An 18,220-nucleotide genomic window follows, 5' to 3' on the forward strand; every position below is an offset into this window, starting at 1 on the left:
TTACTGCAAACAACTATATGCACATAAACCAGTAAACCTGGAAGAAATGGATAAATTCTGGGACATTTGCACCCTCCCAAGCCTAAACTAGGAAGAATTTGTATTCCAATTCTTTATCAAAAGGATGATGATATGCCTGAAGTATGGATTCATCACTTCCTTAATTTTATGCTTCCTTAAAGTCTGAAGAAAAATATTAGTAGGCTTTCACCAAATATTCTTTTATTAAGTATACTTTATTTTACTGGTGGATTAGTTAAAAAATAAACAAAATATAATGGCCCAATAAACTCAGCCAACCACTTAAATTATTCAAAATTTAAAATATGTCTTTCCTACTTTTAAACATTTAGTATCCATTGTCATCTTAATTTTTTCTTCTTAAGAAGAAATATAGAGGAGTCACCTTTGGATTTTAATAGGTTTTGCCTGCCATTTAACTCCTTGGACTTTCAAATCATGGACCCACTGCACTGACAAAAAATTAATTACAGAAAATAATATGCTTGAAAGTCAAAGATAAGTAAGGTTTTTAAAACATATTTTTCATAATTTTCTCTCTAGTAAGATAGTATCTATCCTAGTATATTTTATTGCAGAATCTTTAGTCAAAACTATAGCCCTTTATAGTTGTTATCTTTACAACTCAAAAACAACCCTTCCAGAATATTAATCTACCCTTTTACCTGGTCTACGAGAGATTATTTACTTTAAAAGGATCATGTATGTATTATTTAAAAATGTTTTTATAACTTTTCATTATAGCTTTTTTAAAAATGCCAATGACATACCATATTTTCATAAATAAGAAACTTTAATCATGTTAGACATTTGTATATTGACTGTCTAATGATTAGATGATTTGAGAAAACACAGAACTATGAAAATATTAGCAATTATTTTAAAAAACTTGTGTTCCATTGTAGCATGTCATCACCAATTGATTTTTAAGTTAGTCCATTTGTCTTTCCTATTTTAAAGAAGTCTAAATCCCAGTAAGGGGTTGAAATAACTTATGTCTTTGTGACCCTTTATAAATATGCAAACAGAGTATGATTTGCTGACCTGTCCTTCAATGATTGCTGAGCTCCAGTGCCCCAGACCAAGACACTTAGTCCTGTTCAAGTGCCTACTTTATCATCCATTAGATGCTTTGCCATCCTGGAGAGTTCATCTCCAGAACTGATCCTAGAATCTATTGAATTCGGAGAAAAAAAAATGAGTACTTTGGTTTCATTTATATAAATATATCTTCAAAATATTTTATTACCCCTTCAGTTCTGCCTTCCTAAATATTATTCTTTGATTAGTATCTTAAAGTTTTTAGTGTAGCTTTATTGAGGAAATTAAAGAACAGACTAATGTTAGTCAATGTTGTTTCTCTCTTTAAGCCAATTTCTGCCCAACTTTTCCTTCTGAATTAACTGGTTCATTATTTATACGAACAAGGATGGATGTACTTTGTCAAAGGACTGATACCAGGTAGCCTGCTCATTTCCTAAGCTACTAAAACTCTTCCTTTATTTGATACCATGGTTTTGCTCTCTGGAAATACTGTCCTCTTACAAAGGCATTTGTCAGTATTTTCAGAATTTTATATTCAGGGTCAATCAATTATATTCAGGGACAATATGATATGTTAACATTGCCATATCAAAAAGTGAGCAATTTTAGTATTTTATGCTGTAATAATCATTTTAATTTTCAGTTATTATGAGGTCATATTTGCTTGACATTAACACCTCTCTCTACTTAAAAATGTCATTTGATGAGCATCTATAGGCATTACCACTTGTAAATTCAAGAGCTTTCTGGAATAGAGGTTCATTTCTGTTGTGAGATAAGTCAGCAATGTTAGAGGTTTGGGTTAGCCATACATCTATGTGGTCAGGCTTTGTTTGTATATGTTTGTGTTTGTTTGTTCACAAAAGAAAAGTTAAGGAATCATAATACACATTTTTTATCACTTTCTGAAAACACCTTCCATTCTTTTACTTAACATTAAACAGCACCCTAGTTTTCTTCTAATGAATTACCACCTCTCTATTTGGTACAGTTAAGGCTTAGATCTGCCATCCCACTAAGAAATCTGGAGATTCCTTCTACTATATCTTTCTTTTCCATAGATCAGTAGCCAAGACTAACTGACCTATCCATCAATGAGATTCTGTGATACAAACTTTTAATCTTGAACTGGGTACTGAAAAGACAGAAGAAATGGAATTAACTCATTCTAACTGGGTTACCCCAAATTGTCACTCAATTCATATTATTAAGATATTTGTGCTGATTATCTGTACTCTCTAAACCTAGTGTGTATGGGCTTCTCTTTAAGCTTGTGAGTACCCTTACCCTGAATCTTTCCATAGATTCACCCTTTCTTAGGTTTGACAGAGTCAGTATCTATTAGTTACAACCAGAGAACCCTAACATACACTTTATGGCATTCTGAAGCATAATCTTATCTATTAGGAGTCATAGGCAGGTAAATCAAAGGGAAGTGAACACTCACATTAACTCCTGTTAGAAACAATTTTCAAAAGAATGATCTCTTACATTTTAATATAGGAAATGAAAAATTTGTTAATGATCAAAACTCACATGGGCACAGAAGCCACTTTCTATGCAGCACAGAGCTGTGCACACCATAGGGGTCCAATATAGTTTTTTTGAGTTTGTAAAAGTGCTGTTTTAAAAATTGAGAATTTATGGCATTAAGGGATTGAACTGGGGTTATTGATGCAAAGAGTAATACCTCTGTTTCCAAACTAACTCCAAGAAATAAACTATATGTCAAATGCTATTCTTGGAAAATATGAGTATCAGAGTAGATATTTGTGGAATTTGGGGTAAGCATTTGAATTTTCTAAATTTGATCACACCAATTAATGGTGATAAGAAGGACTTAATGTCTGCAAATAATGTTAAGCATAGTTATAGTGGAATATCTAGGGACAAGTTCTATAGAGGACAGTGTTTTTCCAGTATGAAATAATTCAGATATTATTTTAAATATTTAGCTAACTTTGGACTTCTCCCTAAATAAATGTAAAAACAAACACATCATAATGTAAACATGTTTGTAATTTAAATTAAAATAGATTAAAATCAGAAGTAATAAGAATTATCAAAAGATATAAACTATTTTAAGTATTGCAAGAGTTTTTAGGGATAGTAAGAACACATTGCCAGCCCTCCGTGTCTGTGGGTTCTGCATATGTGAATTCAACCAACAGCAAATCAAAAATTTTCAGCAAAAAATTGCAACTGTACTGAATATGTACAGACTTTGTGTGTCATTATTCCCTATACAATATATTATAACAACTATTTAGGTAGCATTTCCATTGTAATATTATAAGCAATCTAGTGACTATTGAAAGGATGCAGGAGGATATGCACAAGTTATATGCAAATGCTATACCATTTTATATCAACTGGCACAAGATGGATTTTGGTATCTGCTGATGTATTGGAACCAATTCCCCACCAAGGGATGACTGTACTAACATGAGGACAAGAGATATTGAAAACAAAATCAATCTCAGTATTTCACATTTGTTGACATTTGTCTGTATGTAAAAGAAAGTCTGCTTTTTATCACAACATTTGAGCTTTTATTTTAAAAATACTAGCTTAGACAACTTGAAAGAAATAAACTACATCTGCATAATGGGTCTGCATTTCATATTTGGGGATCTATGACACTAAAACATAACAAAATTTATTTTCTAACTTCACCAAAGGGTTTCAATACAGACTGCATAATGTATTTATATATTTATCCCTGCAATCTCTGAAATGCATGCTTGCACTTCCTTTCAAGGGCATAGTAATTAGTTATGTGGTAAGCAATGGCCAGGGCCACAGCTCACTTAGCAGAATAATGGTGGTATCTTGTAGCTTTGTCACTTTACATAAATGCCACATCCTCCCTCAGTGGACAGACAATGAGCAGCTGACTACTGAAAAGCAAGCCTCTAATTTTTCTGTATGTCAGTGAGAAAGAGGGAAAAATAAACCTGTTACAAAAGACATTTAGTCACAGGCCTAATACGTAAATACGCGATTTAACATATATTGTTATATGACTAATTTTGACTTTAAAACTTCTTCCAACTTGTACAGGACAGCACCCTAAACATAGTGGATGCTCAAATAATGCAAATGACAATGCACTGCATCCAAATAGCATCAAATAGCTACTTAGTCCAATTTATTCAATAATTCTAATCGACTCCTATCCATGGACTGTATTATATGATGGCCTTAGTAAAATCTGCCCTCTCCCATCTACTTTCAAGGAGTGCTATTACAGTCAACTAATGGGGCAAGAAGAATTGTGGCTGGTCAGTAAAAATTTTTACCTTGTAAACTCTAGACCGTGTGAAGATCATTTTGGTGGGCAGCAAAGACATGAAGAGTTTTAGAGATAGTAAATGATAGAAGCAATGTGCTTTGATTATTCATAAAATGTCTCATTCATTCTCAAAGTGTCATAAATCAAGCAATGCAAAGAGGAGGTAAACCCATTTTAGTTCATCAGAATCGTCCTAGCTCAATCCCAGATTACCCTAACAAAAGGCTGAGAAGAAGCATTGTGACCCATGTGCAAGCTACCAAGTAATAAGATTCTTTGACAGCACCCAAGAGAATGGCATGAAAAGAAATGAGAGGGAAATGGAATTGTCAAAGGCAACATGGAAGATGCATACATGTTTTTCACTTTACCTTAAGTAAAGGAAAAGATAAAATCAAAAAAAGCGCCGGGCATGGTGGCTCAAGCCTGTAATCCCAGCACTTTGGGAGGACGAGGCAGGTGGATCACGAGGTCAAGAGATCGAGACCAACCTGGTCAACATGATGAAACCCCGTCTCTACTAAAAATACAAAAAATTAGCTGGGCATGGTGGCGCGTGCCTGTAATCCCAGCTACTCGGGAGGCTGAGGCAGGAGAATTGCCTGAACCCAGGAGGCGGAGGTTGCGGTGAGCCAAGATTGCCCCATTGCACTCCAGCCTGGGTAACAAGAGCGAAACTCCGTCTCAAAAAAACAAAACAATACAAACAAACAAAAAAATCAAAAAAAGATACTTAGAAGTACTTAGCAAAAGTACTTAGAAGTATAAATTCTATAGATTTTAAAATCTATACAAAAAAAAAATCAAAACAAAGATACTTAGAAAAAGTACTTAATAGAAGAAGTATAAATTTTATAGATTTAAAAATCTATACAATTACTTGATTCCTTTCTAAAGGGCCCTGAGAAGAATTACCTTCGGAAATAATCCACATAAGAATAGGAATCCAAAATTAAAAGACAAAATATGACACCCAAAGAAATGATCTCAAGATGAGAGGACTGTGCAAACTAACCATGTAAGATTATAAACAAAATACAATCACAGTTTTAAAATTTACATTAAAGACAAAAGGTTTGGAAACATGGAAAATGGAATCATTTACAGAAAAGATCAACTTGATTATTTGTCTTGGAAATGGAAAAATTCAAATGAAAATAAGCAACTGCATAAAACAGAGAAGACAGAAAATAAAGATGATTAAGTTTTGATGTATCATTTGGCTGATTATGCAAACGATTTTAAAAGCGTATTTATGTTAACATTAAACAGGCAGGATATTATAAACTGTACATATATATAGTACATATGATGTATATATGATATATAATGTACATAATAGTTTATATATATTTGGGCATAAAATATATAAATACCTATTTACCCATAAATGGTTCAAGTGAAAAGTTAACTACCTTGTATATACATGTTCATAATTCTGTGTTAGAGATTGATTTTTCTTCAAGTTTGTAATTTCCTGCGTTTTTTGAAGGTTTCACAAAGCATGTAATAGTTTTACAACTCAAAAGACTGCTTTTTAAAAATGTGTAGGAGATATGGGATCAAGCATCGGGAAGTCCCCCAAACACAAACTATTAAAAGTGAATGTGTCTAGGGAGTGGGAACTGGAGTAGGAAATGAGGGCACATGACTTAGATGCAGCATAAGCCTTTTTAAAAGTTTTCCTGTCATTTTGAAAACATTTTAAAAGGAAGTATATGCAGCAAGAGAATGTGAGCATTTGGACAAGAGTTTCAGTATTATTCTTGAGTAACAAAGTAAAAATTCCTTTTCCTTCTGTAGCTAAGAAATCCATTGATTTTCCCAATTCATTAATGAGTTTCTCTTTGGTTAGCATCAAATTAAAATAATCTTGTATTACTCATGTTATATACTGTTATGCTTTCAAATAAATACTGGGTGCCACAGAATATTTCCAATCTAGAAATTCCCCTGCCGAGGATTTTGAGCCCAGATCTTCTCACCTGGCTGCTTTTCTGACTCACCTCTATATTAAGCACTCATCATCATTCTTATTTGGAGAAACTCATATTCTAATAATCCAATAATACAATATTAATTGGCGCTAGATGTTTATCACACTCTTTTATGTGTGATTCTTTGCTAGGTGGCATTCCACCACTACTGCAACTCCAAACACTGTGGGGAGAGATTTTAAAGGACCAAACATCAATAGCCTTTTTATACAATGGTGTTGCCAAAAGCTTTTGAAAAAGGTCTCTGAAATTATACTAATTACCACCTGAGTTTAATTTAGCAACTTATTCAAAGAATGATGCCCAGCTCATACTCCAGAAGGGGAGTATAAATTATTGACAAATCACAGAATATTATGTACATATATACATTTTGTAACTTCCCGATTACTAATTATACTTTATTTATAAACAGTGTTTGCCATTTATTGCTGATTACAATATACAAAAATAGCAATTATGCTCATTAATGTCATATGAATTTTTTGTTAATTCTATTTAATTACAATACTATGCTCTGGTTTTCTGCACCCAGTCTTTTTTTTTTTTTGCTTGACATGATTGTTTATTCATGTAGCATGATCTGTTTCTGAATTTCAAAATTATGGCCAGTGGTCATTAACTGTTTAAAAAATTTTTAACAAAGAAAAACATACAAAACAGGAAAAAACAATTTAGTGACTAATGTTGTCTTGTTTGAGTATGTTTTCCTGACAATCCAAACCTTATCAATCAAAACTCAAGTATTCCCAAGGATATTTTTCACTTCAGATGGTTTACCTACATATGGTACCTTTGTAGGACATTAGATTTTAAATGTAGGTAAGGGGTCAGGTCATGTAGATCCTTCTGTGACATAACAGCCATTGAGAAGTATAAATAACTATAAGATCTGTAATACTGAAGGCCCAGAATCTGTGACCATATGAGTTTCCCAGTGCTGTCATAACAAAGTACTACACTCTGGGTTGCTTAAATGAAACAACAGAAATGCATTCTCTTACAGTTTAGTGACTTGAAGTCCAGAATCAAGGTGTTAGCAAGGTCATGCTGTATATGAAGGCTTTGGAGGAGGATCCTTCCTCATTTATCTCTAACTCTGGATAGTGGCTGTTATCCCTGGTGTTCCTTGGCTTGCGGCTATACTACTCCCATCCCTGCTTCTGTCCTGAGACAGCATTCTCCCTGTGCATCAGGGTTTCCCTTCTCCTCTGATAAGAACTCCAGTCACATTGGATTAGGGTGTACCCTAATCCAGCATGAAAGCCTTCATTTGATTACAACTGCAAATACTCTATTCCCAAATAACATTACATCCATAGGCACGGGATTTTAGACTTCAACTCTTGTTTTGGGGACATACTTCAATCCTTAACACTTAGAAAATCATTGCCATGATCAAATTAAGAAAAGATGATCCAGCCATGGAAGTGATTGATGATATTGGTGAATGAATCAGAAATATTTATAGGACAGAATTATCATGAATTAGTGACATATTAATTAAGATCATTTTTCATCTGAATTTTAAGAAGATAGCATCATGAATGCAAGATATTATTAACTAAGAATGGCAGTCCAGGAAGAGCAGATGATTTGAAATTGAAAAAAGTTAACAAAAGTTTTATGCATAAATTGAATTGGCAATTTTCTCTCTGCTCATGGAGCTTATTTATTAGGATATGTTGAGAACACATTTTTTAATGCATACAATTCTGTATCAGTCACAGTTATTTTGGGGCCATCTCAGATTTCCTTGGTCTTCTCTACTTCCTACATGGGCTGAGTTTCCACAACTGGGGCCAGTCAACCCTGAGAGTGTTGGGCCTTCCTATTTGCTATCATTAAACTGGGCTGATTAGTATATGTGCAGAGTTTATGGTTTATTCACTACAATGCAATAAAGTATCACCTCATAGGAAAGGTTGTCTGATGTTGCTGAGAGGCAGAAAGGAACTTGATATCACCCAAAAGTACAGAATTCATACCTATTGGGTAGACTTTGGGCAGTGAGAGGAATTAAAAAAAAAAAAAGGTGAATCAGAGAGATAAATTTTCTTCATCTTTTTTTGTTGATTACTCTTTAAAGTCATTATTTCCTCCTACAGTCTCTTGATGTAATTTCCTACATATTGAGTGGGAATTCAACTTAATGAGGGATCCATCGTGTTTCTTTGTGGAATAAAAAGGGGCAAAAGTATGAGAAAAAAGATCAGTTAACAAACATTTGGGCCAGGAACGGTTGCTCAGGCCAGTACTTTGGGAGGCCGAGGAGGGCAGATCCCTTGAGGTCAAGAGTTTGAGATCAGCCTAGCCAACATGGTGAAACCTCATCTTTACCAAAATAAAAAAAATTAATCAGTCATCGTGGCATAAGCCTGTAATCCTAGCTACTGGAGATGCTGAGGCAGGAGAATTGGTTGAACCAGGGAGGCAGAGGTTGCAGCAGGTTGAGATCACACCATTGCACTCCAGCCTGGGTGACAGAGGGAGGCTCTGCCTTCAGAAATAAAAAAATATATAAGAAACAGTTGAAATAGTCTAGGAGATAGATGATAGTTACTTAGGATAGAAGGATGGCAGTGAAAACAGATCATGAGAAAGTGGTAGATATGGGATACATGTTACTGGCAGAGCTGAAAAATTTTTAATAGCTTAGATGTTCAAGCCATAAAAAATGATGACTTGAACAGCTGGATGGGTACTGGATGCTAAATTCTAACATAGATAAGGATATAATAAAGAAACTTGCTTTTTGAGTCTATTAATTTGCTATGTTAAGAACTACCACTAATTTTGCAGCTCAACAGACATTTATGATCCCACAGCTTCTCTGAGTCAGGAGTCTTACACACTATTTATTAAGACCTCTGAAACACTGCAACCAAGCTTCTGGCTAGATTGCATTCTCATTTGGAGACTTTACTCAGAAAGAAGCCATTTCCAAGTTTAATCAGTGTTGACAGAATATATTTCCTTGTGACTGTGAGAGTAGAGACCATTTGCTTCCTGCCTTCTACTGTAGACTATGTGAGCTCCTAGATATCTCCTAAAATTACTAGGGGCTGCTTGTCATTCTTAGAATATATGGGGGATTTCCCAACATGGTTGCTAACTTCAGCAATCCAGCAGGCAGAATATCTACAGTAATTGTGTTAACATAAGAAAGATAGAGAAACACATCCACTTATCTTTGCCATGTTTTGTGAGAAGTCACAGGTCCTGTACACACTCAAAACTTGAACATCAGGAGATGGAGAACTTGGGAGGTCCCCTTAGTGTCTGCCAACCACATTGTATATTAAATTCTTAAAACCCATTAAATTGAATACATCAGTTTTGAAAGCAGAAAAGTCAAGACTGAAAATTTAAAACTATTCCCAATTAACCTCTTTATTTTGTCTAGAACTAATTGAAGCATAAAGTATTTTCATGAATTCTAACTACTAGTTAGCAGCAACACTTGGTCTCAAATTAACTTTTCTTAACTTCTAGCTCAGGAAGCTATATAACCTTTAAAAAAATTGCCTTTCAATGCCACAAAAGCACACTGGTGCACAAAAATACTGGCATTCCACACCACTAACGTTTTCATACAGATAGCATGTTTTCAATGGCATGAAATAAGTAGCAAAATATAAAACAGTACCTAAAATGTTGCCCAGTTATATAGCAAGGGAGCAGAATTTTAATCCTTAATTATTTTAAACTAATTTTCTCACATCTCAAATTCTTTAAATGTTACCTTTAGTTTGCTCATTTCTTGGAGATGGCCAGAAGAGAACCAAACAGATTTTGTTGCCAGGATAGTGCTTGAAGAACACCTAGAGAGAAATGTCCTACACAGCAGAGAAATTGAGAGCATTGCCCCATCCGGGATGGAGATACCTTGAGGAAAGGAATTTAATAGAGTCACAGGTGGGCCAGAAAGTGAAGCAGGGCAGAGAAATGTCTGCTGTCTGATGCTAGCTTGACTGATATTGTTATACTCTTGTATCTAGAAGCAGTGCTTAATATAAGTGAAAATAATAGGTATCTGAAAAATCAAGCACTTGAAATATTTAAATATAAACTCAAATATTTTAAACATTGTAAATAACTTTACTATTGTGGGAGATATTAGTTTTGTCAGTGATGTTCAGAAATCATTTGAGAAGGAGGGTATGGCAATTTAACATGGATGTAGGAAACTCAGTTAACTGGTTTATTGCATAAATTTAGGCATGACTTGATTTGAGTTTAGCTAAGTTTGGTAGTGGTAAAAATGAAGATAAAAGAATGAAAATAACTGATGTTTTACAGAATAACTGTCAAGACTTACTACAAAGTAAAAGAAATTCAATATTAAATAAAATATGAGTCTAAGGAGTTGATTCTGTTGGTTAAATTATTGGAGCCATCATTAACAGGAAAAATTTATATATGTGTGATAGATGTATTATTTACATTGTATATTACATGTTACCTGCCATTTTGACTATTCTAATAACAAAACATGTCAAGAGTCTTTACAAGGAGTGACTTGATATATAAAAAGGCTTATATTTGGTTCTTCTAGACATAGCAGAAGTTATTTGGGTGAAAACTGGTTAAATCTGATACAGCCTTAGGCCACTGTATCCATATATGTTTTATGTCTGGTTTTTCTGTTGCTAAAATAAAGTTACCATGGGAACTGAAATTCAATACCACAATTCTAAAAGCACAGCCTTTGAGAACTTTGTAAAAAAGAAAAACAAATCATGTCTGTACTACAAGTTATTTCAACATTTTGCTGCAAATATTAAAAATGGTTATTTTTCTCAAGCAAATGAGTGGTGGATGATTTTCTATTTCCTCTACTAGCAAAATGAAATCAATTATATCACTAAACTTGATGTTGCAGTATATTTTATTCATAGTTTTATTCACTCGTTTCCAGTTCCTATAATCATTCTTGTATATGTTTGAACACACTGCCCTCTGAGTGGCATGGAGTGAAACGAGGGTTGGTAGTAACTTAATCCCGAAAGCATAGGAAGCTTCAGACACGTCAATTACTGATTTCACGTTTAAGTGTAACACAGGTTCCATATGTCAGGAACATTGGCAACATTATTGTGTCTTTGATTACTTTAAAATATTTTAGATAACAATTTTAAGTTTTAATTTGCTATACTCCAGGTGAATTAAACTTTCTTACATGGAATAAATACTCAAAAGATTGTGAGTTAGCTTTGTTTCTAGACAGAACATATCTGGAAAAATTCTGTGAATTAGTACCACTATTTTCCACATTTAAAAGATGAATGACCTGAGGGACAGAGATTAAATTGCTTATCCAAATTGAAGAGATAGGGAGTTGGGAAGCTGGAATTAGAGCCTCAGTCATCTGGCTTCAGAGCCTTTGACTTTAATCACTAGAGAGTATGACCACTTTAATCCTGATCTCATCTCAAGATTCTATAATACATAGTTAACAAAAATAGGAGTGTATACATGTATCATTGCTGTGGTTTTAAACATAGAAAAAGTATCTTCCATTTATACTCTAAATCAAATTCTACCACTAACACTGAGGAATTGTTTGACTTTCAGAAAATTGCTTAATGCCTCTGGGATTTTTCCAAATCTACAACACATGGATAGAAAGACAACTTGCAGTCACCTGCTGCAATGTTCAACTGTGGTTAAAAAACTGTATATGATTTAGTATACATTTGCTTTAAGAATATTGACAATTGAAAGTTACTGTTTACCCAGCCTCTGAAAAGATTCAGGTATCCAAAAGCAGATGTTGCCCTTTTAAGATCTAATGCACTTCAGGTAACGTAGTCCTGGAATAGACTTAAGGTTGGCTTACTCAACCTTGTCAAGTAACTCAGTCCCAATCCTTCCCCTATCAAAAAGTTACCTGTCATGAGGTATTTGTCAAGATGGCCGACTGGAGACTTCAGACACCACTTCTCATTAACAAAACAAAGTTGCAGCTGAATAATCATAAATTGAATAAATGCCAAGGGGAGGGTACCACAATGTAGTAGAAACTCACAGAAAGCCAGGGCACAGAAAAAGAAACAAGAAGCTATAAGAGATTAGCTAGGAACCTCAAGGGACTTGGTATGTTGTTGAAAAGGTATGTTAGAGTGTTGTTGGCTCCCCTTGCTTCTGTGGCAGACTGCCTATATCCCAACTCTTGGAGAGCTCCTCTGTTCTGGCAAACCCAAACACTTGTGTGGGCAGTGATTTGGGGCCCTCTCGCATGAGACACATTACTTGCATGAGACCCATCACTTGCCCTCCCCCTAGACCAAGGCAATGTGTTAAATACAATACTTGGAGCACAGCCTTTGCTCCAAGGGACACACTGCTTTAAACGTATCCAAGATATTCTGGTATGTTTATCTTTGTACTCATTGGTTTTGAAGATCATCTTTATTTCTGCTTTCATTTCATCATTTACCCAGTATTCATTCAGGAGCAGGTTGTTCAGTTTCCATGTAGTTGTGCAGTTGTGAATGAGTTAATCCTCAGTTCTAATTTGAGTGCTCTGTGGTCTGAGAGACTGTTATGATTTCTGTTCTTTTGCATTTGCTAAGGAGTGTTTTACTTCCAAGTATGTGGTAAATTTTAGAATAAGTGCGATGTGGTGCTGAGAGGAATGTATATTCTGTGGATTTGGGGCGGAGAGTTCTGTAGATGTCTATTAAAGTCTGCTTGTCCAGATCTGAGTTCAAGACCGTCATTGTTTATTTTGTCTTACTGATCTAGAAACAATGGGATGTTAAAGTCTCCCACTATTATTATGTGGGAGTCTAAGCCTCTGTAGGTAATTAAGAACTTGCTTATGTATCTGGGTGCTCCTCTATTTTATACCTATTTATTTAGGATACTAACTTGATATAGGCCATGATTATATCTCAGTTGCAAGAATCCAACTGAGATATAATCATGGCCTATAATCATGGCCTCAGCTGGATAGTCTCACTGAAAATCTGACACATGATCAAGGACCTAAGGAATGTGGAGAATGAGCTCTGCAGTTTTATGGGCTGTTCTGAGTTCTCCCAACAGACAGAACAAATGTCCTGATGCATGTGGCAAATTTGAATAACAGAAAAGCCAGTGTATCTGGAATACAGGGAGATAACTGGGGAAACATACTCCTTAGAGGCTCAGAATGCCATATTACGGATTCTGGGTTTTACTTTGAGTGAACTGAGGAGCGCAGGACATTTTGAGTAGAGGCATCATGTGCTAACATTTCAAAACGGCCATGGTGACTCTTGTGTTGAGAGCAACCACCAGGAAGAAAAGTTGACACAGGGAGATGAACTAGAGCACATACTGGCAAGCTCCAGTACAAGGATCTAATCTTGCCTGCCTGTTCTGGTAAATGAAACCTTATCGGGACACAGACCTGCTCATTCAATGCATAGTCTTGATGGCAGTTTTCACATTGTGGCAGAATTAAGTAGTTGCAATGAAGATCCTGTGGCTTATTTTATTTTAAACAACCTTAGATCTAAGTTTGAACATCTCTGAATTAAAAAGCTATCGCAATAATCCAACTGAGATATAATGGTAGATTATATTAAGTTAGTAGAAGTGATAATATTTAGAGGCTGCATATTTTGAAAGTACAGCCAACAAATATGCCAACAGAGGAAAAGTATAAAAGAAAAGATAGGCGGGGCACAGTGGCTCATGGCTATAATCCCAGCACTTTGGGAGGCCGAGGCGGGTGGATCATGAGGTCAAGAGATCGAGACCATCCTGGTCAACAAGGTGAAACCCCGTCTCTACTAAAAATACAAAAATTAGCTGGGCATGGTGGTGCATGCCTGTAGTCCCAGCTACTCGGGAGGCTGAGGCAGGAGAATTGCTTGAGCCCAGGAGGCGGAGTTTGCAGTGAGCCGAGATCGTGCCACTGCACTCCAGCCTGGGTAACAAGAGCTAAACTCTGTCTCAAAAAAAAAAAAAAAAAAAAAAAAAAAAAAAGAATAAAAAAAGAAAAGAAAAGATAAAAATGACTTTCAGCTGAGCAATGGGAAGACAGACCTGCCATTTACTTAGCTGAAAGACTGTAGAAAGAGCATGTTTGGAGGTTGAGATCATGATTTCAGTCTTGAGATAGTCAACACATCCCAACAAATAGGTATAGTACACAGTTGCATATCTAAGTCTAGAGTTCAGCAGAAAGATCTTGGCTAGTGATACAAATTTGAGAGTTTTTACGCATGTAGGTGGTATTACAAATCATGGGTGAGATCTCAGGTGACTGATGTTGAAGGAGAGGTTCAGAGGTTAGACCTGAGGCTTTAGGCTTTCCAGAGTTTGGAGTCATGCAGATATGGTAAAAACAGCAAAATACAATCATAAAGAGCAGCTAAATAAGGAGATAGACACGAGCACATGAAATCTTTGATGTCTCAAAAATGAGATGATCAGTGAAGTGCTGCTGCTTTTTCAGGTAAGATTGGGATGGAAAATTTATTACCAGCTTAGAACAATGTGAATGGAAATCATTGATAATTTTGAGGGACATCTTAGAGGCATATGGGGCAAAAGCCTGATAGCAATGACTTCAAGAGAATCTGAGAAGAAAAGCTCAAGATGGCTCAAAGAAATTTGTCTCAAAGTTTTTCTATGAAGAAGAGAGTAGAATGTAGCAAAAGAACATGGTATTGTAAATTCTTTTCAAATTTATTTTTCAGATAACATACGTAGCAAGATGGTTGATGCTACTGGAATAATTTGGTCAAAAGGTGAAAGGATAATACCTCACAAAGGAAAAAAACAGCAATGCGTTTCAGCAGGTGCACGAGTGGAAGGGATGTCCTTCAATGAGAACACAGGTTGATCCATCAAAGAGAAGGAAAAGCTGAGTATATAGGCAATATAGAAACAGGTGAGTAAATAGGAGTCTAGCAAGCAGCTGGGGATAGTCTCTTCTGATTACTTTCTAAACAGTTTTTTTTTCTTTTTAGCCTAAGAAAGTCAAAAAGCTGAGGAGAAAGACGTCTTGAAGGTATGAGATGAGAGTAGAGGGTAAGCAATATCCACTGAGGAGGCAAGTGAAGAGACTAGGGGAATATAGAATTTCTGCCTAATACGTTGGGCTAAGAGTCACAACAAATGATACATTAAAAATATATGAAATAAAAAGATTCTAAATACCCAACAAGAGGATAATAGTAATAAATTAATCTAGAACTTCTATAAATGAACTATTCTGAAATTAAAATTTTCTAATATGCTTAGTAACATAGAAAAATATTAATGTGGAGAAATAAAAGTTCAATTCTTTGTATTCTGTATTATTGCTACCAGGAAGTGTGGGAATCCTTAGTCTTACTAGGAACAAGAATTCTACCAAGTGATTGAGTTAGCCATAAACGGAGAATTGAAGGAAAGTAGAGGGCAGAGAGTTTGTTTAAAGCAACAGTACACTCTGAAAAGATGAGTCAGAGCCAGCTGCTGGAAGGGAATGGGCCAGCAGCAGCCCCTGAGAGTTCCACATTGGGTTTTCATGATGTCGAATTTTTTAAGTTCTCACTTCTGTCTTAAGCCTCTGCCTTTTTACTTCGTCTAGTTTTTCTACACCTGCCCTAAGTCCCCTTTCTTTCCCCACACCAACTTCCCAATGCAGGCTTGTGGGACCCTCCCTTACTATCATCTGTGTGCATGCACAGGTCTGGTGTCAGATACATATGACACTTGCATTATTCTTTGAAACTTTCTTCTTTGCCTTTTACCTCTCGTTAGGCATGTAGCTAGCTCGATTCTGACAGGTAAAACGCAGAGCGAATGATTATTGGGCATCTTAATGCGCATTCCTTTCCTCAGAGGAATTTCTTCTCCTCTGTTCACATCTAGTAGAATTCAGGTTTCAGATGGTCCCTGGACTGTGAGATTTTTCCAGACCACCCCTTTCTCAGGAGCTTCCCTCCCCTGCTCATACCTGGTTATCTGCCTACTCTACCATTAGGCAATTTGACAAGTTACAAAGACATGAAGACTCCAAAGTCACATTACTGGGATAGCCTAGGTTACTACCCAGGTTTGGCTGACTTCAAACTGGTTTCCAGACCACTTAATTTGAATTTTAAGTATCTGCATCACACAGTTACTTGAAGTTTAGCTTTTACATTTAAAACCTCCAACATTTTAGGATAAAATTTATTACAGAGATAAATATTCTGTATTTTCTAACTTAGCGATTGTTTCAGCTGCACTGTAGATATTCATATATGTTAAGTTTCTAAAGTTCCAGATCAATTACCTTAAACTGAATTTTTGTGAAACTGCCTTTCAACCCCTTAGTCACACTTTTGTCAAAACTTTGGCTCTGTCGTTTATGAAGTGTTTCAATGATATCTTCCTATAAATCACCAAAATCACTAACATGCTAATTCATTCTTGAAAATAGAAAAATACAGAATTAAAGAAGCTTAGCTGAACAATGAAAAAGGTGTTATGTAACTAAAAGAAACTGTTACTGAAAAGAGTTGTCCAAGTCCAGCATGTTGAACACGGAATTAAACAAAACTCACAAAGTAGCAAAAAAAGAAAGCAAAGAAAGATAGACACAGCAACAAAAGAACTGAGTAAAGAAACCACAGACTTACTCAAGATAATTCAGAAAGAAGCAGAGCTCAAGCAAACGGCTCAAGATCTCCTGACGGCAACGCTCCCGGGGTTTTTTTTTTTTACAAAATCGAAAGAACTTAGCAGCAGACGTCTTTAAAGGCCTCCAATTGGTTACGCCCTAGGACCAATTAGAGGCTGAAGCGGATGCTTGGCCCACAGTCAATCAGAGGCTGAAGTGGAAACTTCTGTCTCCTTATCACAGGAGCGAGGGTGTGGCCTGTATGCGCCCAGTCTTGCCAAGAACAGGTTGCACCTGCTGTTGTTTTGTTGATGACTTAACCCCGGGTTACACTAATTCCCAATTCTGCCTCAGAATGAATTTCAGGCGTAAGTGAATCAAGAAACTAAACCTAAATTTTGTATAGTTTGCTCCTGTTTAAGCAAACATAGTTTAAGTTTCAGGTTGTATCCTCCAAAGATTTTTTGTTTTTTGTTTTTTTTCCCACATGTGAGACTTACCGCTGACTTCTAACAGCTGACACTAGATGATTTTACTTTTCTCATGACCATTAATATTTTCTTATACACGAATGACTTCCAAATTTGTATCTTCTGTTCGGTTCTTTTCTTCTGAGCTTTGGTCAGGCATATTTATCTGTCGTCTTGACATCTTCCTTAGGGTAATTCAAGCATAATGTGTTGAAAACAGATCACCTGAGCCTTTTGCCACATCTGCAAGAATAAAGATCATACTCAGTGTTCAGACTGCCTGCATTCCAGAAAATGTCGACAACACTCTGAAGGGAGGCATAATTATTTTGAAGAAGCCCGAGAAACTCTGTGGAGGGACTTTAATTATGTGAATGTAGAACTCTCGGGAAGAAAAAAAAAAAAAGAGGCAAGACTCCGGCTTGACAAATGGCATAGAAATATAAAGAAACTGGCTACTGGGCACATTATCTGTGGCCATCCACAGAGCATGATCAAGGCGTTACAATGAACATTCATTACAAGATGAGATCTGTACATGCTTACTTTCCCATCAATGTCATTATTCAGGAGAATGGGTATCTTGTTGAAATTCAAACTTTCTTAGTGAAAAATGCATCCACAAGGTTCAGGTGGGTCTGGGTGTTGCTTGTTTCATATCACAAAGCCGATAAATTGAGTTAATTCTTGAAGAAAATGTCATTGAACTTATATCAAATTCAGCTGCTTTGATTCAGCAAGCCACAACAGTTAAAAACAGAAATATCAGAAAAATTTTGTATGGTATCTACATCTCTGAAAA

At 35.7% G+C, this 18,220-nt stretch overlaps 1 long non-coding RNA gene across 1 annotated transcript in view; it reads right to left on the reverse strand.

Moving 5' to 3' along the window:
- Positions 1 to 17,058, reverse strand: part of LOC103794827 (uncharacterized) — a 51,726-nt gene extending 34,668 nt beyond the window's left edge. The window contains exon 1 of the long non-coding RNA XR_004727991.2: positions 16,968 to 17,058. This is a non-coding gene — a long non-coding RNA (uncharacterized LOC103794827). The remainder of the gene's footprint in view (positions 1 to 16,967) is intronic.
- Positions 17,059 to 18,220: the final 1,162 nt, after the last annotated feature.

This window comes from Callithrix jacchus, chromosome 11 (genome assembly GCF_049354715.1).
Source record: "Callithrix jacchus isolate 240 chromosome 11, calJac240_pri, whole genome shotgun sequence".
Classification (NCBI taxonomy): Eukaryota; Metazoa; Chordata; class Mammalia; order Primates; family Cebidae; genus Callithrix; species Callithrix jacchus.